A 21,751-nucleotide genomic window follows, 5' to 3' on the forward strand; every position below is an offset into this window, starting at 1 on the left:
CTCCTGCCTCAGAGTCACTGGGATTAACATTCCCTTCCTTTTTAAACTCCAGAAGAAAACATTCCATGGATTACAATTTCACAGACAAACACCAAAACAGTACAGATGCCTGCTCCAGGATCCCGGCAACTAACTCTGCAGAGTAGAAAGCAGTAAGCAGAATTGTAAGTTCCCCACCTTGTCCCAGGTAGTGGCTTTTATTCCCAGGGTACAATTAAGTCACTGTTTGCTTTGTGTGTGTGTGTGTGTGCCATGTGTACCTAATGCACAATGACTTCTTTCTCAAGGCCTGAAGAAAACAGGCATTGGCATGAGGCGTCTACATCTTCCTTAATGAACTAAACAACCCAACCTGAAATTCAAGTGCTAAACTTTCAATGGCAAACAAAAGGCTCTCGTTCCAGTCCGGTTCACTGAAACCAAGTGACTTTTATATCAACCTCAAGTCCTGGGAGTGTTTACTTACTTATTCTTCTCTTATCAGCATGTTTAGGGGTCAGTTCCACATATAAGCAAGGGAAACAAATTGAGCATATGATACTGGATGGAAAAAAAAAAAAAATCACTGAGACTCTTACCTTAATACCCAATGTTTCCTGAATCATTTCTATCCTTTCTCCTGTCCCTGAAATCTGAAGAATCAGACATTTGGTGCATTTCAATCTTTGGAATCCATCTCCTACGTTGCTGCCATAAAATGACTAACCACCAAGAATGCCCAGGTGAAGCAGGCTTTTCACTCCCCAAGAAGTCCTTTGCTTGTGGGTATTATATAAATTATAGCTCCATAGCAAAAAACCTGTATTATTTATGCAGGGTGCAACTGTCTATTTATTTGCATCACAAAACAATAAAAATGAAAAAGTACATGGCCCAACTGGAGGGTAAAATTCTCAAAGGTAAAAATATTTGATGTTATAAAAAGATGTAGATGGCAGATTTACATCAAAGCATTTGGGGATGTAATGAGTTTCCCAAACACAATTTTCCGCACTTTGCTAATAACTTGTGGCATCTCTCTCCATGTTAATAATTAGACAACATTGGCATCTGAAGAAAACTTTGAAATAGAAAGGTCTAAACAGAATAAGAATGAAGTGTGCCTTGTGTCAATATCAGAGGGAAAATGAGGTCAAGAGTCCAAACAGGCTGTGATGATATTTGATCGGCAGGGCTTTTACCTCCCCTTCTAAGACAGCAACTAACAGAAATTCTTCTCTTATCACAACGTGACAAAGAAAATATTAGCAAGTGACTTGGTTATGCAAAGAATAACACTAAAAGTGCAATGCACACTTTGAGATAAGTATAAAAAACAGATGCAGGAAAAACAAACTGCTTTTGTCTCTAAGCTTTTCTGGCTCCCAGTAGGAGACAGAGATGCAAATATTATATTGCCAGAAATAAACTCACACATCTAGAAGCAGAATTTTACAGTGATTTCTTTAATACAAAGAGAATATAACTTAATTTACTGTGTTTGTGAAAGTTTTTTTTCTGGAGTCTTAAAAACAAAGCAAGGGGAAAATAGTTCTTAGCCTTCCATTACAGCTGTAGGGCAAGTGTGGGTTGAGCCAGAAAGCCATTGAAGTATCGAGATTGAGAATGACAGGATCTGGCTCTGCGCGCGCGCGCACACACACACACACACACACACACACACACACACACACACACTCCCTGCCCAACAAGATGCTCCAGCTGCAAGGATTTAGGTAATCACAGGCTTTGAGACTTAATTTCTATCCGTTTCCCAGCATCTATTTTCCCTTCAAGCAACTGACAAAAATGGGACACTGAAGCACTTCTATTTTATTAATTGTAAATAACATATCTTTGTGTGTATGTATATGTGCACCTAAGCCAAGATCACCTGGGTCCAGCTGGTGTCAAGACTTTTAAGAATACAGATTCCAGAGCCCTCGCTAAGGTTCCAATTCCACCTATGGGCAGGGACCAGCAATCTTTTTTTTTTTTTGGGGGGGGGGGCAGGGGGGGCCGGGTACCGAGAATTGAAACCAGGGGCACTTTACCACTGAATTACATCCTCAGCCCTTTTCATTTTATTTTGAGAGAGGGACTCACTAAGTTTCCACAGCTGGTCTCAAACTTGTGATCCTCCTGCCTCAGCCTCCTAAATTGCTAGGATTACACGTGTTCACTACAGCATGAGCAATCTGCAGTTTAACAATCTCCCCAGGTGCCTCTGATAAATACTGAAGTTCAAAATTCACACACCTGGAATAGAGGTTCTCAACCACAGAGGCACTGAGGGAGCTATTAAAAATCTAGATCTAGCCTTCACCATTCCACAAGCCAATTAAATCCTAATTTTTGAGGCTGGATCCAGGGAGCAGTGATTTTCAAAATTCACAGGAAATTCTGCAAGCTGCCAAGGTCAAGAACCACTGGAGTTAATGCAAGCAGGTGCTGCTTGTGCAAAACCAGAGATGAACTCATTATGAATTCTCTCCACCAAGAGAAACCACCCTTGGAAATAAGTTTTAATCACTTTTGCAGTGGCCCTTCAGTAGTCCATTCTATATTCCTCTAAGACTACTTTCTCAGTATAAAATCTGCTCATATATATCAGTCTCCCGTGCACACCAGGGCTAGAACTGAGCTGTCTACTGTGGAGAGATTCCCCTTCATGAAATGGGAGTAAATGATTAATCTTAAAGTGGACCTGTTTTGCAACAACCCTAAAACTATGTGGCTCAAACAACCTGTATCCATTTTTCAAGGACTTTTAGAAAACTGACTTTCAATGCAATCACACAATCCATTTGAGGCAGCCTTCCCCTTCTATAGCCTGATGGCTGCCACTTAGTGGGGTTCGGACACCTGGGCAAAAAGAACGGAAGAATATAGTTAAGCCACAAGATATTACAGTATCCTATTTTCCCACCCTCTTTAGCCAACAATTCTTGAATTTGGGGAAACCAGAGCAAACACAAGATGGTGCCTTGGATGAAAAAAAACAAATTCTCCCCCAGAGACAACATTCATTAGAAAATAAATTGCTTCAACAAATTCTTCTAAAATGCAGTACTCTCAAAAAAAAAAAACTAAACCTAAATTCATTAGGCAGGAGGTTTTGTTTTAATCCACCAATCACAACTGGAGGTTTGTGGGGATGTTGTTGATGCCACAGTGCTGGGTCACGGTGTTGTGAAAAGAACTGAATCCATCCTTAATGTTTGAAAACCTCAATTCCTGGCATTGCCTGAAAATTTGGAAGAAATTCCAGTGCTGGCCCACATCCGCACAGACAACAAGAGCCCAGGACTCCAGATGGCCCTGCCTCTTCAGCTGGACACAGGTCCCACTGCACCCTACTACCATATGCCTGGTCAGCTTCATTCATCACTGCTATCTCTTCTTTAATCAATAACTCGCCCTAAATGGGCAGAACTGGAGATATGGCTGGTAATCATACTTTGGTCTTCTCATTGGCCATGAAACCTTGGACAGTCACTGTCTTCTCTTTGGAGCCTTCAATTCCTTAGCATTAGAATTTGGATTGAAGGGTGACAATTTCTTGGCGTGGCTAAGTATGATAAAAAGGAACTACACTTGGACACAATAGAGCATCGTGCACAGGTTAATGACTGCCATTTGATTAAGACTGCAAAACTACCTCTCAGAACTTGAGTCACACTTGGCAGGGAACGCCTGATGCAAGAAGCAAGTAGGGCTGGGTGGTGCACAGACTAATCAAAGGCAATCTGAGGAGTCCAGGTATAGCCCCCAGCACCTAAAAGAGCTCAGGTTTGACAATGGCTCCTGCTATGTCAAACACACCAGTGGAAACCAAGTTGCCAGTTCTTTAATTCAAAAGAAGAAGCTACAGAATACATTACCACAACTAATTCCCTCCTTACTCCCAGTCCCACCCAGTTTCTCCCACTTGGGCCAGAAAAGAACAGAGCTTCATCTCCTCTTTCCCTATTTATCAATTTAGCAGGTTATCTGCATTTTGGCAATATTTTCCTTTCCCAAGGCCCACCAAAGGAGTCTGGAGCAGACAGCAGATGGCTTGCTACACAGGTAATTTGAGTACATATTCAAGACAATAATCAGCTACAAATTGACTTAGCACCTACCACCATGGGAGGAGAGGCCAAGCATTTCTAAAGTCCACCACATCCCCATGACTTTGCAGTCACTTCCTTGCCAATAGAAAGAATCTATTTTAATGTCATAATAATTTGTTTTGGAAGGTACTTTATGTAGCATGAGCAGTCCATCTACATCTTCAGATGAACTACCCACATGACTTCTGGGGTACTTCTTTTTGAATGGCAACGCTATGATTGCTGGGTTTTTGCTATTTTCCTATCCAACAAGGCACCCAGATTGTTTTGGAATCAGCGCATATTCTTTCCACATTGACCACAGAGATCTGTCCCACAAGGAACATTGTCAACATCCTGCTGAATTCCCTGTGTGACATGATGATATATCTATGTTTCATCAGTCCAGTGATGTGTTCATATGAGGAAATAAGGCTGGCCTGAAGTGACTAGGTCCCTAAGGTTAACTGCCTTGAAGACAAGGAAACCAGGAAATCATCAGTAATGCAAATATCATAAGGATGAGCCTTTTGTCTTGAGAAAAATACGGTTTTCCATAGATTCTTAAAGTCTCCCACAACTAAGTCTCTCCTCTGTGACCCAGTTGGTATTGTATAATAGGAAAGTAGAGCCAATTCCTTACTGCAGCTGAGATATTTGTCACATTCCCATCAAAACACTAGATTGAGCTCTCTTATTTTTGAATCTTCACCAAAAAGTAGCCAATTTTTAGACTTCCAGATCTATACCTACCTTTTTTGAAATATTTCATTGTCCACTTCCATCCATGTATATTTTCTTTTAAAAAATACACATGCACTGTTATCATGTCCCAACCCCCTTGTACAATCCCACCATTTTCTGGTTGGCACCTACAGGGTCCCATTTGCACCCTTAAAATGATAGGCTCCTATTTCACTGCATAATCATCCCACCCTGTTTTTTAGTACAAAAACTGCTTTCTAACTTTTCATTGCATAATTGTTGCATGTTTTAATTCCGATCATCACATCATTTAAATGGTAAACAGAGTAGCAACGGATTTACCAGTAGCATATGGAAGTGCATTTATCTTCTAACGCACTGTGAGCCATGAGCCTAGAATTCTCCACACACAGACATTGTCAGTATGTTTCAAAAGCGGACTTGCATGGCTTGTTGGGACTGCTGCAGTACTAACAAGAAACACATCGTATAGGAGTGGCCCTGAGGATGGTGTGCCAGATGAGAAAACGAAAGACAGTGGCATGGAATCTTCAGGACACAAAAGATTAAATTTTCTAAGCCCATATTTCCGAACACTAGTAAATTTTCTCCAAGAGCAATATTTCAACTAACTCACAAATCAATAGCAACTAATGTGTTAACTTTTTTTCCACACCTGAACAAATGTTTGCCAAACCATCATGAAGAAATGATATGCATCAGGGCTGGGGATATAGTTTGGTTGGTAGAGTGTTTGCCTCGCAAGCACAAGGCCCTGGGTTCAAATCACCAGCATTGCAAAAAAAAAAAAAAAAGAAAGAAAGAAAAAGAAAGAAATGATGTGCATCAATTTGGACTATTTAATTTTAATGTATATTCACGAATATTCCATGCATCCTAATCTTAGTAATACATGATTTTTAAGTAATACTGGCACAATTTAAAGAAAAAAAAGCTTCACACAATGGTCACACCCCACTAGTTTGCAAAATACTTTTGCATAAAATCTGCAATGATTATGTGGTGAAATACAGTAGTCATACTCTGTACTCTGGCCATTGTCAAGACTCATTTCCATGATTTTTTTTCTCCAAGAGCTACTGATGATCTATGTTACTAGGAATGGTCTCTTTCTTGGTTGCACTGGTGGCCTTGCTACTCAAACGTGTGGACCATCAGAGCACATTAGAATGCAGAGCCTTGGGAACCCCTACACTCCTACTGAATCAGACCTGCATTTTCACAGGATGCCCAGGATTTGGTTGCACATGAGCACCTGAGAAATGCAACTGTAAGGTACCCAGTTATGCCCAGGGTTTCCTGCATCCTTCCCTTCATGATGATGATGTCTAAAGCCACACCTTTCTACAGTCCCCTCCTCTTTTCACTCACCCATCCACCAAGTCCTTCACTTTCCTACTCAGAATTTTATATACCATTGACAGAGTCCACAGTCTTCTGTTATTCCCTGGGCTGAACGAGAAGTAGGAGTAGTTAAAGCATAAAACAAATCTTTTCGAGTCCTCCAACACATTCAGAGCGCAAATGGCAGCCCCTTTACTTCTGGCAAGGAATCTCTAAACTGGCCATCAGGAAGCCAGTTGGGATGTAGTTTCAAGAGCTCTCAGCAAAGTCCTGAGATAGACAGGACAATTCAAATTCCAGCTCTGCCATTAAATGCTGTGGAACCTCAAGGAAGATGCTTAACTTCTGAGACTCAGTTTCATCACTGGCAAAATAAAGAAAAAATGTCTCTCCATTGCAAGATGGAATGAGCTAGTACATGGAAAAAGTTTAGCACCGTGTCTTATTTAATGATAAAAATAAGTGTTCCCATGCAACTAGGAATACTGACTAGTAATAATGAAAATGTTAACAGTGTAGGAAAACAGAAAGATGAAAGAAAGGATGAGAAAAAAAAAACTAACTATAAATGTTAAATAGGAAGTCTGGAAAGAGTTATTAGTGCGCATATTGTTCTTTACTTTTCAAACTGGAGCATGGAAACCTTAAATTTGAAAGCATTCAAAGACCTTAAATTCACATTTACCTTTCTACCCCCAATTATAACTCCCCAAATTATTTCCATGCAAATGGTGCTTAATAAATTTGTGTGGATTAATTAAAGAAATTCTCACAAATGCATACCTTTATAAACCAAGGAACTGGCATATACCAGGAAAGAATGCCCAAAGGTATATTTTATAAAAAAATCAAAAGAATGCTAAGAGTTAATTTACAGAAAACTTAAGACAACAGAAAACAAACACAACCACTTCACAAGGAAAGACCAACACCTGCCCTGACATGCACAGGTAACAAACATCTACGCAGATTGCTGAGCTCCTTCCATTTTCCAACCTTCACTCCAAACTACATCATCCACCATGAAGGAAGTATAAAAATTTAGGAAGTCAGCACTTGGTTTAGGTTTCACAGCAAAGCAGAGCAAGTCATCGTGTCTAGGCAGAATCCTCTTTAAATCATTTTGTAAGCTTAATAGGCAGAAAATTTTCTTCATTTTGCAAGAGCAGCTGACTGATGCTTCAATCTGTCTTCCAAATTTGGGCAGCTGACGTGTTATTATTTTGAGTTAGACTTGTCAAGATTTATTTTTTTCTTTCTGAACACTGGGCCTGAGATTAGGCAAAACACTGGTAATCTCAGCTTCCTTCAGGTATGTAGAGACACCAAATTAGCAAATGATTCAGCTCATAACCCTTTTTCTGTAAAAATAATGTCCTATTTAAATAATGCCTGTGGCAGCACTATTCATCAAACATTTCAGGGTCTCTTTTTAACATATAGTAGGAGGGTCCTGCCATGCTCCTAAATTAAGTGTGACCATGTGACTTATTTCAACCAATGAGATGTGAGCTCAAGTACTAGTGTTGGTCCCAGATAAGAGCCTCAAGAGCCAGTCCTCCATTTACCACACCCTCCTCCCTCACTAGTTTGGAGATATCATATACAAATATTCTGGATGCTAGAGACTCCTCATTAGCTTTGGTCCCAAAGTTAGGACACACGAATGAAGTAGAGCCTCCAAATAACTCACATTGGCCATTGGAGCTGTTTGTTTTAGTGTCATGATTTTGCCCATCCTAACTTTAACAAAGTAGGGAGGAGCACATACTTTATCTTTAACTGCAATGCTGAAGAAAAGGATAGCCAGCTTTAAGCAAGATGGCTACGGGCTTAGAGCAGTTCAAATGGCAGTAACACACTGATTACCACTTCTATCTGTCCTACCTTCTCCTGACTCTATGTTCTTGCTTGCCTTGAGTTAAGGAAGTGGCTTAATTTCCTTTCTTCATCAAAAACCCACAAAAGGGGCTGAGTTAAGGTAGAGATTCAGGGGCCATATCAAGTTTCTTACCTCCCACAGGAACTTTGCATTGACTTCTTTGATCATCATCCCCAGGTTTGAGATCATGGGCCCAAAGGATATCTGCACCGCCTAGAGACTACCTCATGCACTCTCCTGACCCTGAGGGAAGAGTGAGCAAACTACCTAGAATACATGGTCAGGGAAAGACACCCCTGAACCTACAGCAACATGTCCCCAGAGTCCAGTCCCAACCCTGAATGCCTATAGTCTATAACCTTGGCCAAAAGAGAGTCAGAAAACCTTGACTGGGCTCTCTTGGACCCATAGAAGTAGTCTCCCACAGATTGCCCAAGTCTTTGTTTCTGAGGAACCAGGATAACTATAGCTGCCTGGCTGCCTGCAACCTCTTCCCTTTGCAGCAGAGGTGAAGCAAGGACAACGATGAAATGACTTGTTGGGTCTAACCAGGAAGGGGTCTCTTATGGTTTCTATATGAGTTTGCTCCCCAAGGGCTCATGTTGGAGGCTTGATCCTCAGTGTGGTGACCCCAAGGTGGTGGAATCTTTCAAGGGATGGTGCCTAGTAGGACATCCTCAGGTCATAGGGAGTGTGCTTTCGGAGGCGATTAAGGTAGTTCTTACAGGACCTTGAGTTAGTTCTTATGATAGAGTTGTTAAAAGAGTGAGCCTGACCCCTGAATCACTCTGGCTTCCTGACTGGAGATATGATACCTCTCAGTCTCTCTCTGTTTCTATCTTTATTCTTCTCCCCCTCTCTCTGGGCTCCTGCTATGATACCATCCACCATTACACCTTCACTAGAGAACAACCAAATGGAACTGCCCAATATTGGACTTTCAGACTCCCCAAGCAAAGGCCTCTCTCCAAACAAGAGCCTTTTGGCCCAGGAGAAGAAATTCATTTTTAGCTGCTTCCTGGAAGGAAGGAAGGAAGGAAGGAAGGAAGGAAGGAAGGAAGGAAGGAAGGAAGGAAGGAAGGAAGGAAGGAAGGAAGGAAAAGCAATTCTACCACCTCTTTGAAACAGAAGGAAGAAAGGTAGGAAGGAAAGTAAAAAAGGAAAAAAGAAGGGAGGGAGGGAAAAGTTGTGGAGGAAATTCCTCCTGAGGGACCAGCTAAGGGAGCACACAAGCTCTATTGGACTCCTCACTGCCATACTATGCTCCAAGATCCTGAGCAAAAGACTTCACCTCTCAGAGATCAAGGCTCTCTTCTGCAGTTGAGGCTCCTTGATTATGTTTCAGCTGTAGCACACCAGGTCTTCTGTCCCCTGTCAATTACCTGCACCCCACTTAAATTCACACCATGAGATTAGATTGTCTTGTCTGCTGCTATGTCCCTGGTGGTCAGAAGACTGACCAGTGGGCAGCAGGTTCTCCATAAATATATGGTGAATAAATCAGTGACCCAAAGAGAGCAATCTGAAGCCCCTTGACCTGATAGAGATGGTCTGGAAGGCAGATGCAGAGAGGGTCTGCACACACAGGTGGGAACTTCACCCATTCCTATGACCTTTGACTAGAGAACCTGATCTACATACTTCTCTATGACTCAGTTTCTTTATCTGTAAAGTCAATATAACATTTGTATTGATCTCACAGAGCTGTGGTGAAGAAAAAAAGAGATGATACATGAAAATACTTAAAACAATACCCAGCCCACACAGGTGCTCAGCCACATAAGTTATTGTTGATGGAAAGTCCATCCCAAATTGCTTTCTTCTATTTTTGGGTCCTGCAATATCAGTGAGTCCCAGGGATAGAGATTATATTAGAAATCAGAATACAAATAAACAGCTCTTCCTCTGCTCATGAGCAGTAATTATGATGGTCGCATTCACTCCTGCTTCTTGTTGCATAATACCTAATTTTCTCATTTGTCTTCTTAAGAATAAAACAATATCTAGTGGCAACACAAACTAGTGACTACCTCCATTCCTTTAAATAATAATTTTCGAGTGCACTGTCGAATCATATTGACATGGAGCTCGCCTACCTTTTAGCCAGCCAGTAATTTTTTAATAGAGTGCACTTCATGATTGCCTATTTGTTCTTAACAGTAAGTATGAAGGTGATTCTAGCGCTTAATGAGTTTTTAAATATTGGAGGTTTTAATCTTTTTTATTTAATTTGGGGAAGTGGTTTTGTTACTAATGTTACTTGAGGGATAATGTCAGACAGCCCCAGGGTGTTTTTCCCATCTTCCGTATCTGTGGAAAAGAAGGAAGAAAGGTTACAAGGAAGTGCAGATGCATTGCTTTAAAAGGTTAAGACCAGGCTTAGACCTGTTTCTGAACAATGTCTGCTTAAGAACACACTAAATTGCAGAAATTCCCCAACAAGACAGCCAGATCAGGAACTGGGTCCTCTGGGACCTTGAGGTTTTCAAAAATAAGGAACTCCCTCTGCTGAGAAAAAGGGAAGTTATGTAAACCCCAAAGTCCCTAAATCATCATAGTGAGGCTGCCTTAAGCACAGCAGAGTAACAAGGCCTCATGCACATGGCAGGGCTCTTCCCACAGCCTTGTTAAGGGCTCTGAGGTCATGGTTACTCCTCAGTCCCAGCAAGTTACTCTGCTCCCGGAACCCTCTTCAGGGGTCAAGGGGCCTCTACAACTGATATCATCTTTAAGATGATACGCTAAGAACTGCCACCAGCAGGGCTCCTCTTTAAAGGCTTCTAGAGCCAGGAAAAGCCCTGCAATTCTTAGGGGTCTGGGGAGGTGGCCTAAAGGCCAGGGCAGGAGAAAGAATTGGCTCCCACTGTCTTCTACTGGGTAGTCAGGCAGGCAGAGACCACCAGATGGCTCTTTGCTCTTTTAGGGGATCCAGGATGTCATGGAGATCACTGTCTCCCAGGAGGCCCCCTGACCACAGAAGCAAATACTGCATCCTTGTGGAGGGATCTACATGCACAAGTATACAATACACACTTAAGTCAAACGCAGCAAAATGTAGGCCTTGATGCCTTGGACGGGACCCAGGGCCTTGCATATGCTAGGCAAAAGTGCTACCTACCACAGGGTTACACCCCCAACCCCTGAATTTTCTAGAGAAGTGAAGGTGACATTTTGTTAGTATCATCTTTTATTATTTTACTGCTCCTTTCAGTATTTCACAATTCTTTAATGATTGTTATTGAACTAAAATAACAATAATAATAATAATAATAATTCATTGAGGTACTGCAGAATATGGGAATAATTTTAAAAACATGAACCATTAAAAGCATCAGTATACAAGCATTCAAGAAATGATCTCCTTTTACTTCCTCAAATTTGAGAGATTACTGATGGCAAAATAAAGTGTAATATTTTTTTGAGGTGCTAGTGATCAACCCCAGGGCCTTGTACAAGCTAGGCCAGCACTCTACCACCGCACTCTACCACTAAGCCCCTAAATGCAAAATTTTAATGAATTAGTAGCTCTCTATGAACTAAGCTAATTAGGTGAAAACAAAAATGTAGCTTATTTTACACCTTGGAACAGAATTTCTAATCTCAGCATCTAGAAATCTGCCAAGACTGGGCTTTTATGTTTGGGTATTTGAGGGCATTATTCTGAGAAAAGGGGAATTTAGCTTACAACGATACTCAAAGGGTATCCCCCCAAATGTTAAGTTTAATTTACAGCCAAGTTTTCCAACCTGGTTCCCTATTTTCATCCCACCAAACATGCAAAACTCAGTGAAGGGCATATTGAGGGTATTCACCTGAATTGCCTTTTGGCCCATGGAACACATGTCCCATCCTTTCTCTTCCTCTTTCTCTCCCTCTTGCCACCCTTGACTGTGGAATATTAAAAATAAATATCGTGCACCCCACATGCCAGACACAGTGCTGAGAGCTGACAATTCAAAGAAAAACATGTCATTAAGAGATTCATAGTCAGATAGAAGAAAATATCATATAAATGGATAATTGCTGATAACATTATTTGGTTAATTATATTTTCATAAAATTACTAATTATATTAAATGATTATTAAGATATATATGCACAGGATGCTAGAGAGGAGGTTCAGAAAGTGTACAGATATCAAGTATTACCAATCACCCACTTCCACCTTCTATGACAGAGAAAAGTCAAACTAGAAAATACTCTAAGAGTTTGATGAATGGAATTTTGCTTGGTTTCTAGCCTATTCAGCCAGCTGGAACTTAAATATCAACAACAATGTCGGGGAGCAGAACACATCTTCTCAAAGGCAGTTTAAATTGACATACAGAAAGTTGAATAGTGGTTGTCAGGGCTAGGAGGAGGGGGAAATTAGAAATTAGTGTTTAACAAGTAGAGTTCAATTTGGGAAGACAAAAAAGTTCTGGAGATGAGTGGTGGTGGTGGCTGCACAATAATGTGACTGAACTTGCTGCCACTGAACTGTGCCCTTAAAAATGGTTAAAATGAAACATTAAAATTGTACATATACAAAATAAATTTTTTTCTCCCAGTGGTCTTGATTTTTCTGTCTATATTAGGGAAAAAAGAGAAGTCACCAGTGGCAATGTCTGCCAAAGTGCGACAGAAAATGAGTCTACCAGATTACTAATTTCATGAACCCTAACGTACAATAGTGCCCCTTCCACTATTCAGGCTGACACGCTGTCTCTTTCAGGCTGACACACTCTATAAACATCCCTTCCTTGCTCCTTTCCGGGATGTTCAGAAGGAAATCCCAGGTACAGAGAGCCATGATAGCTGCATGTACTAAACTTGTTGAACAAACTTCCATATTCCTTGACTGAACACTTCCTGAAAGCAACATCCCCTCCCTGCTTGCCACCCTGGTCAGGCTCTCAGCATCCTACTGGGACTTAAGAGAGTGCAGGACCCCTAGCCAGGTCAGATATGTCCCTGCCCAGGCTGAAAGACACAGTATCACATTCCCAGAATAGCAGCCTGAAAGGTGAGCTGGCCCTTGGAGGCCTCCTGGTTGTCTTAGAAATTGATCTTGGTTATCACAGTGACTCCTCGCCCATGAAGCCCTCCTGGCTTATTGGCAGCTGAGATTATTCTGGAGTGCACTTACTCATCTAGATTGCGACTGCCGATGGCTGGCCCACAGAGGCATCTGAGACTTGCATCTGCTGTAGGCTAGACTTTCCTGTACATCAGCAAAGCTTACTGCTCAGAGATGACAGTGCACAGTGATGTTTATCTTCAGGACTGTCCTGCTGGGCTCTGTGGTGACACTCTGGTTTGGTTACAGCTTCTCTGTGTCACTGTATCAAGATTCATGCTTCCCTGAAAGAGGTCATGACTTGCTGAGATGTAGGTAGACATCATGCTGGGGCAGTCCCCAAGTCCTATAATGACCTGGGATAGCTCCTGAAGGCCCCTTCTCTCCCCCTTTTCCCCTGCAGCTCTGGAGGATTTTGCCCACTGTCCTGTCCCTCATCCACTGCCACTGCTATCCTGGAATAAGGACAATCTTTCCAGTTCCCTTCATCCTTGTTGTCCCAGACAACATGTCCTCAGTTTTTCCATCTTTAAGGATTTCCTCATTAACCTTAGAGGGAAAACAAAAGATTGGCTTAAAATCTAAATTAATAAACAAGATGATGTTTCTTAGCTCATTTTTTGGTACTATAATAATATCTAAGATTAGGTAATTCAGTGTCCAGACACGATGGCACACACCTCTCTCAGCAGCTTGGGAAGCGGAGGCAGGAGGATTGCAATTTCAAAGCCAGCCTCAGCAAGTCAGTAAGGCTCTAAGGAACTTAGTGAGACCCTGTCTCAAAATAAAAAATAGAAAAGAGTTGGGGATGAAGCTTAGTGGTTAAGCATCCTGGGTACAATTCCTGATTTAAAAAAAAAAAAAAAAAAAAAAAAAGATTGAAGAGGTTTACTTTGACTCACACTTCTGGAATCTAGGAACATACTACCATCTGCACAGCTTATGCTGAGAGCTATGTGCTGCTTCATACATGGATAAAATGTGGATGCGGAAGTGATCCATGAGGAAAAGAGAAAAAAGTGGGGCAAATGCCTGAGACTGCTAACCTAATCTCATGAGAAAACATTTATTCTACAGGCATGCCTGTAGTCCCAGCAACTCGGGAGGCTGAGGCAGAAGGATCACAAATTCAATGCCAACCTCAGCAACTTAGCAAGACCCTCAAAATAAAAAATAAAAAAGAGCTAGGGATGTAGTTCAGCTGTAAAGCACCCCTGAGTTCAATCTCCAGTACCTCCCCAAAAAATTGAGAAAGAGAAACCATTAATCTATTCATGAGGGCCTGGTCCCCATGGTGTAGCACCTCTTAGAGGCCCTATCACTTCTCAACACTGCCACATTGAGAACCAAATTTCAACATAAGTCTTGGTGAATCATATCCTAACTACAGCATGTTTTAGGAAGTAGAGCCAGTGGTTTTACGCTGCTGCCTCCTGATGGGACTGGAGCAACACAGAAGAGGTGCTATCTGGGCTGCTGCCAAGGCAGATGAGGGACCCAGCAGCGGGTTTCAAGCCTCAGAAGGAACAGCCTTCCCTATCCGTGCTTAAATCAACCCCCTATCCCAGTAGGGCATAAGGGTATATATCCAAGACAAACAAAAAGTGCATATGCACAAAAAGACTTGTACAAAAATGTTCTTAGCAGCTGTATTCACACAGTCAAAACTATCACCCATCAATGATAATGGTTAAACAACTGCAGTCTATGTATACTATGGAATGCTCCTCAGCAAAAAAGAACCACTGATCCATATAATAATCTAGGTGTCAAGATCATGGGTTGAATTATGACCTCCCAAAATTCATATGCTGAAGTTCATATTATGAGATATAACCAGTACCTCAAAATGTAGTCTTACTGGGAAATGAGGTCACCAAATATGATTAGTTAAGATGAGGTCATACTTCAGTAAGGCATATCCCAAATGACAGGTGTCCTTAGGAAGACCTTAGGTTCTTAGGAGGAAATCTGGACAGATTCAGAACAAACACAGTATGTCATGTGGAGAATGGAGCTATGCTGCCCAAGCCAAAGAACTAGAAAGCAGCAAAGGGGCCTGAAACAGACTCCTCCCTAGTGCCATCAGAGGAAGCACAACCCTGCCAATACCTTGATCTTGAACTTCCAGCTTCTAGAACTGTGAGACAGTAGATTTCTGTTATTCAAGGCACTCAGTCTATGGTATTTTGTTATAATAGCCCGAGTGAAAAAAAAAAAAAAAAGGCTTAGACAAAATAGTGCATAGAATGTACAATTTCATGTACAGTAAGGTCTAGGACAGGTTAAACTAACCTACAGGGAGAAATTCAGAATGTGATTTTGTTTGAAAAAGTAGGGGTAGAAATGATTGTGAAGACCATGATGGTAATGATCTATAGTTTGACAGAGATTTGGGTTACCCAGGAAATGCATTTGTTTTGACAAACTACACCCATCAAAAGGTGTGGTTAGGATTTGTATATTTCACTATATATAAACCAAACCACACACATAAAGAGCCATAAACAAATACTGAATTCCACAAAATAATGAAGTGTTAAAGGGGTGAGATGTAAAGATATCTGCAATTTACTTCAAAATACATTTAAAAAGATGATGGTCTGACAGAGGAAAAGATGCAAAATGTGAATTGTGGCTCTTATTTGTCTATATTTAAAATAAAATGTGAAAGAGTATTATCTCACTGGCTCTGATTTCCTCTAGTGCTCTGCTACCAGCTACACAGTCATAAGGCAGTGCTACTGAGGACTAAAACTGCAAGAGTCGGGCTGAGAAACCTTAGCTAAAGTATAAACCTTCAGCACATGTTTATTGGAGTAAAATCAATATCACGTGCCCCAAGAAGAGAGTGAAACAAATGGAACTGTGGTGGGAGTTTAGGAAGAACAGTGACAACTTGACCACTGATGGCAACTCCCACCACAGGTTCTGTATTCTAATTAGGCAAAAATAAAGTAACCAATGAGAACGAATGGGGCAGGGTCTTCACTCATGTCCATTAGGAGGGAGGACCAAGGCACAGTGACTGGCCCAGACATGTGGGCTTTGCTGGGTTCACTCTGCTCTATTTTATGGAGTATTACTTTCACAGTCACTTTCAATATATCTATACTTGACCTGTTACTTCTGCATGATTTGCTCAATTCTTTGTTCAGAATACCAAGAACCTGGACCCCAAGTGGACACCTCACCAGTATCAGAACACTGGCTCAGAAATGGTCACCCAAAAAAAAAAAAAAAAAAAAAAAGACACAAATAAGAACGATGCCAAGCTTTTTTCTTTGAGTGAGAGAGGTAATGCTGAATACCTCTGAAGTTTAATTGTTAGAGAATCAAAGAAGCAAATTTCAGTGTTTCAGTATTGGTGTAAAGAAAACAGAATGTTAATCAATACAGCTTTTCAACTACCAAATGTCATTTACTGATCATGTTACCAAGCTTATATTTTGTAAAACAGACACAAAAATAAAAGAAATGGAGTGCAGAAAATGGTGAGAGGGAGGTGCACAGAGAGAAGATGTGGGAAGAGAGAGAAGTGTGGTATGTCTGATCATCAAAAGTCAGCTGTCTCTAGATTAACCTTGCCTTGTATTTTCTGTACCTCTGATGCTTACACTTTGGGGCCTGGCGGGCCCTGAGGGACAAGCACTACGGAGGTGGCTTACTCATACAGGCAGTAAATAACACACCTCCAGCACACCATTCATATGCAAATTAACCCATCCAGGGGTCTAGCCCACCCAGATCACCTCCTCTATCCAGTTCTCACACTCCAAATCCTGCCCTGATCAACCCAGAGTCAGTTAGCAGGCAACCAGGGCCAGCTCCTATGCCACAGAGTCCCCTGAAATTACTCAGACTAGACAAAGTCAAACTGGCTCACTCTACCTTGCCTGGTCCTTTCAGCAGAAGCCACAATAAGGATTCTTGCCCATGTTTTCCCCTCTTCCCTCTGCCTCCTGACCCGACTCTGGTATTTCCCCACATGGTCCTGTGTGCCATGGTGTGCCCTCTCCTGCAGGGAACTGTGAGCACAAGCTCTTTCTAGACTGGCAGTGATTTCCTGACCCATACCTGAATAATACTAAAACCTATATTTTAAAACAGTTTCCCTCAGTCATATCCAGCCTCAATAAAAAAGCTCAGTTTGTTTAACTGAAATGCAGCTTCCTGTCAAACAAACAGGAAGTGTGTGTTATGGGAATTACTGAGGCCATGTAAGTTCTGCAAAAGGGGGGGTGGGGCGAGGTAAGGAGATGGGGAGAGGAGGAGGAGGAAGAGGGCCTGGCTTGGTGGTGCTGCCTGTAATCCCAGAGAAGATTGAGGCCAAAAGATCACAAGTTTTGGGCAAGCCTCAGCAACTTAGAGAGACCCTGCCTCAAGATAAAAATTAAAAGGGCTGGGGATCTAGCTCAGTGGTAAAATGTCCTGGAACCTCTTCCTTGGTACTAAAAAAAAAAAAAAAAAAAAGAAGAAGAAGAAGCAGAAGAAGAAAATGATTAAAACAATGAAGATGACAAATAAGAAGGTGGTGATAAAGAACACAACTCTTCTTTCATACTTTTTGGGGATGCAGCAAAACTGTCCATCTTATAGAAGCATCTTAGGAAATCTGTGCAACAGCCACATGACCCCTTTTATTTAACATTCAAGATGTCTTGCCCAAGGTCACCAATAAGGGCAAAGCTAAGCATTCTGACTGATGCCTGCCTACTGCATTTTTTTTTTTTTTTTTTTTCCAGTAGGCTTTCACTACTAAAACTGAAAGAAACTACTGAATTACTGAGTTCCTGCTGTGGTCAGCCAACCCTCCTCTATTGTGTATATTTTAAGCAAAGCAGCCATTAAGATGTCTTCATCTCAAATAGCTGCCCGAGTTGAGTTTATTAGTAACAGTTTAGAAGTTGGCTCAGGAACCATTTCTAAAGCTCATTATGCACTTCCCAACACCTCACCAGGAAGCTTGGTCTGCAAGGAAAAAAGAGACCAGGTTGCTGGAGGCCTGGAATTGTCTGAATAAAAGGTGTTAAGCACTTTAGCATCTGGTCTGACAGCCTCTGTCTTCAGGTGCAGTGAGAGTTGACAGTATTCTCCAGATGGGAAGGTAGGTGTGAAGAGCAATCCATGAAATGCCCAAAGCACCCCAGAGTCTATAGGGACACAACCCACAGTGCTGAAGATGGGCCTTGTTCTCAGGTCAGGAGTGATGTTCCCTTCCAAGAAGGACAGGGCTACCAAAGTGTGAGAAGGCATTAACCAGCCAGAAAGCAGAGCTGAATAGCCACTTCCCCTTAGGGGAGTGGTGGAATGAAATTAAAATCTTCATTTTTTTCAATTTCATCCTCTATCAAAATACCTTTCTCTAGCAAAATACCCAACTCTGGATACTAATAGCAAAATCAGCTTTATGTCAATCTTAAAATGCTCATCTAAAAAATACCACTACCAGCCAGGGGCAGTGGCACACACCTATAATTCCTGCTACATAAAAAACTGAGGCAAGAGTGTGAGGTCAGCCTGGACAAGTTAGCGAGACTATCTCAACTTAGAGAGATTATCTCAAAATAAAACAATAAAAAGGACTGGGAATGTAACTCAATGGTAGAGTGTCTCCGAGTACAATCTCCAGTACCAAAAATAATAAGAAGTAAAAATAAATAAAAATTTTTAAAAATTAAAATTCCCACTATCCAGTCCCCGCCATGTTCCCAGTTTGAAATCTTGTATACATAATGCATCTCATCAGTGAGAGCCTGGGAAACACTAAGTGTGGGGACCACCCAAATCTTGCTATTAAAAATAAATGTCAGAAAGGTGAGGATTGTTTTGGAAGAAATGTTACACAATTTTACTGGTGTTAGTGTGCGTATATATGTGCATACATGTATTTACATATATGCACATAAGTGTGTGCATGAATGTAAAACAGACTTCTTCTTTGAAATTAAAAACAACTTCCTGAAAACTACTTTTACTTCCCCATACTAAGAGTAAAGGCTGGAAGGCTGTCCCCCTGGCCTGGGAGAAATCAAGGAAGCTGAGAGTGGAGGCTGCCTCTGCCTAAGCCTGCTTGCTGTCTCACAGGCTGACTAAATCTGCATATGTGTATTTCCTGACTTTTGTCCCACTTGAGTGCTACTTCCTTTTTAAAAGCTTTTCTGGCTTTCAAAGATGGAAATTTGAAATGAAAAAAGTTTCTTCTAAATTCCTTCAAAAGCTGGCTTTACATAAAACCTACTTTACTACAAACTGGACTCCAAATATTTGTAGAGTTATTATACTAATAAATAAATAAAAAGCAATAGAGATTAGCATCTTACCCAAGTGGTTATAGTTCCACCCCAGAACAAGAACACACATGCATACAAGCCAGTACATTCTCAAGTTCCATATGTTCTTGAGAACAGCTTTTATCCCTCTTTCATGCATGCAATATCTGAAAAATGAGAATCTAGTGAGCTCACCAGTTCATCTTTATTGTCAAAAAATATTCATGAACTCAAAATGCTAACAGAGGTTTGATTCAGTTAAGGGGTTACAGGTGCTCTTACCCCTGCTTTTCTAAATTTGTACAATAAATTATGTTGCCTGTAAAATTTTTTAAAGATAAGCTAATAAATGTATAACCATGTGTGTTCCTCTTCTGAAACTTGATTCGAAATCATTTCATGGATAGAATCCCTGCCTTCTGGGGATTATATATTTACAATTTCTACCTTTATTATCTCAATGTGTTTATTTTTAAATACCAGATGACTGCTAATTAAAGGCCATGTGAAATCTTCTGAGTCCTCAATCCTTAAACCCATAGAATAATATTACAATAAATGAAATCTGAATGCACAAGATTACAATGCATTTAATCTGAATATTTTAAAAGTGAGACTTTTACATTTTGCCCAAGTTTATATCACTTTATCCAACTCACAAACTCTACTGCAAACAATGCAATGCTAATTAAAGCAACCACAGGAAAACCCGAGATGAGGACAAATGATGAATCTGCAGGAAGCTCATGAAAAGAGTCACTTTGGCTAGTTGTGCTGTTTTTATAAACTCTGTCAGAATCCATTTAACTGAATGAATGTTCAGAAAACAATTATTAACCACACATTTTAAAGAAACTGAGATTAGCTGGGCAAGGTGGCTCAAGCCTCTAATCCCAGTGGCTCAGGAGGCTAAGGAAAAAGTTCAAGGCCAGCCTCCGCAACTAAGCAAGGCCTTAAGCAACTTGGGGAGACCCTGACACAAAAAAATAAATAAAAAGGCTGGGGATGTGGCTCTGCGGGGGAGGGGGTTAAGCACTTCTGGGTTCAATCCCCAGTACCAAAAAAAAAAAAAAAAAGAAAGAAAAGAAACTGGGTTCAAAAATGATTAACAGTTATACTGAACTGGGAAGTAATAGAAATTGTCTATAGGAAAAGTGCTGAACATCAAAAAGACTCAAACATATGCCTATTAAGAAGGTCAGTATAATTTTATGTGTAAATCTCACTCTTCTCTCCCTTTCCCCATTCCCATAATAAGGACACCTTCCTGGATCATTTGTTTTAGACATCATTAGAAGAACCCTCACAGCCAAGAGTAAGGACTATATATTGTTTTGCACATAAATGTGAAGACTTAAACAGTACTTCTAATATGTTCTTTGACATTAACAGTCTAACTTGTCCTATACAATATGTGCCATATTTTAAGTAATTAAAACAATTCTCATAATATGTCTATATGCTTCATTGTAGAATAAAAATATTTTTCTAATATGTTGCCCACACAGACCTAATAAGATGTTTAATTACAAAAAAATAAGCCAAGTTACTGGAAGATCTATTTGTAATCGTGACACCATTTAATCTATTTCCATCGGGTCTGTGATGGTGAGGGTAAGAAATTGTGGACCAGCATCATATCATTTGGAGCCCAGCAGAGTGACTCTGCAGAGACTCTGAAAGAGGCTGAACTGCAAATGCAAGGACATTCATCTTGGAATCAAGACGAACGTGGGTTTCACTTCTCCACTGGTCATTTGTATTTAGGCAATTTAGCCACTCAGCCAGTTTCTTTATTCTTAAAATGGGAATGTTCTTTCCTACCTCATAGAGTTTGATGAGTCTTTAATTAGCCACTGAATGTACCAACTGAATGTACCAAGTACCAGAGGTACTTGATGAATACTGATTTATCTTTCAAAATAGAGACCAAGTTAGAATCCCGACAGCAGAGGACAGTTCTGGTAAGGTGATGACATCCACAATGCTGTTGACAAAGTTAATAATGACAATTGGAGAACAGAGTCAAGGACTAGCAAGTCAGCACACTTGGCTCCTAGCCTGATGTTATTTATCCCTTACTCCCTGTGTGACTATGGGCAAATCTGTTATCTCAGCAAGGTTCAGGTTTCTCATCTGTGAAATGGGCAAAAAGGCATCAATTTCTTAGGGTTGCTGTAATGACTCATGAACTAATCCATGGAAAGCACTGATTGCTAAGATCTACCACTGTGTACCTTGTCCTAAGTACTCAGGAAATGTTACCTATTATTATTAGCAAGCTTTTTTTCACTTTAGAAAACACAGTATTAATCTTTCACTGTTAATTGAGGATTAAATTGAGCTAAACCATTATAATCCTACAGGTATAGATTAGTATGAAACTTTAAAA

The 21,751-nt window shown here is 40.7% G+C and overlaps 1 protein-coding gene and 1 long non-coding RNA gene across 5 annotated transcripts in view; both read right to left on the minus strand.

Moving 5' to 3' along the window:
- DAPK1 (death associated protein kinase 1) overlaps positions 1-21,751 on the minus strand; it is a 192,483-nt gene that overhangs the window by 127,612 nt on the left and 43,120 nt on the right. The window lies entirely within an intron of this gene.
- LOC306645386 lies at positions 549-15,845 on the minus strand. The gene is made up of 2 exons (XR_013759634.1): positions 14,931-15,845; positions 549-11,974 (listed from the first exon to the last, which is right to left on the minus strand). It is a non-coding gene; the product is annotated as an uncharacterized lncRNA (long non-coding RNA).

This window comes from Sciurus vulgaris (genome assembly GCF_902686455.1).
Source record: "Sciurus vulgaris genome assembly, chromosome: 15".
In the NCBI taxonomy this organism is placed as follows: Eukaryota; Metazoa; Chordata; class Mammalia; order Rodentia; family Sciuridae; genus Sciurus; species Sciurus vulgaris.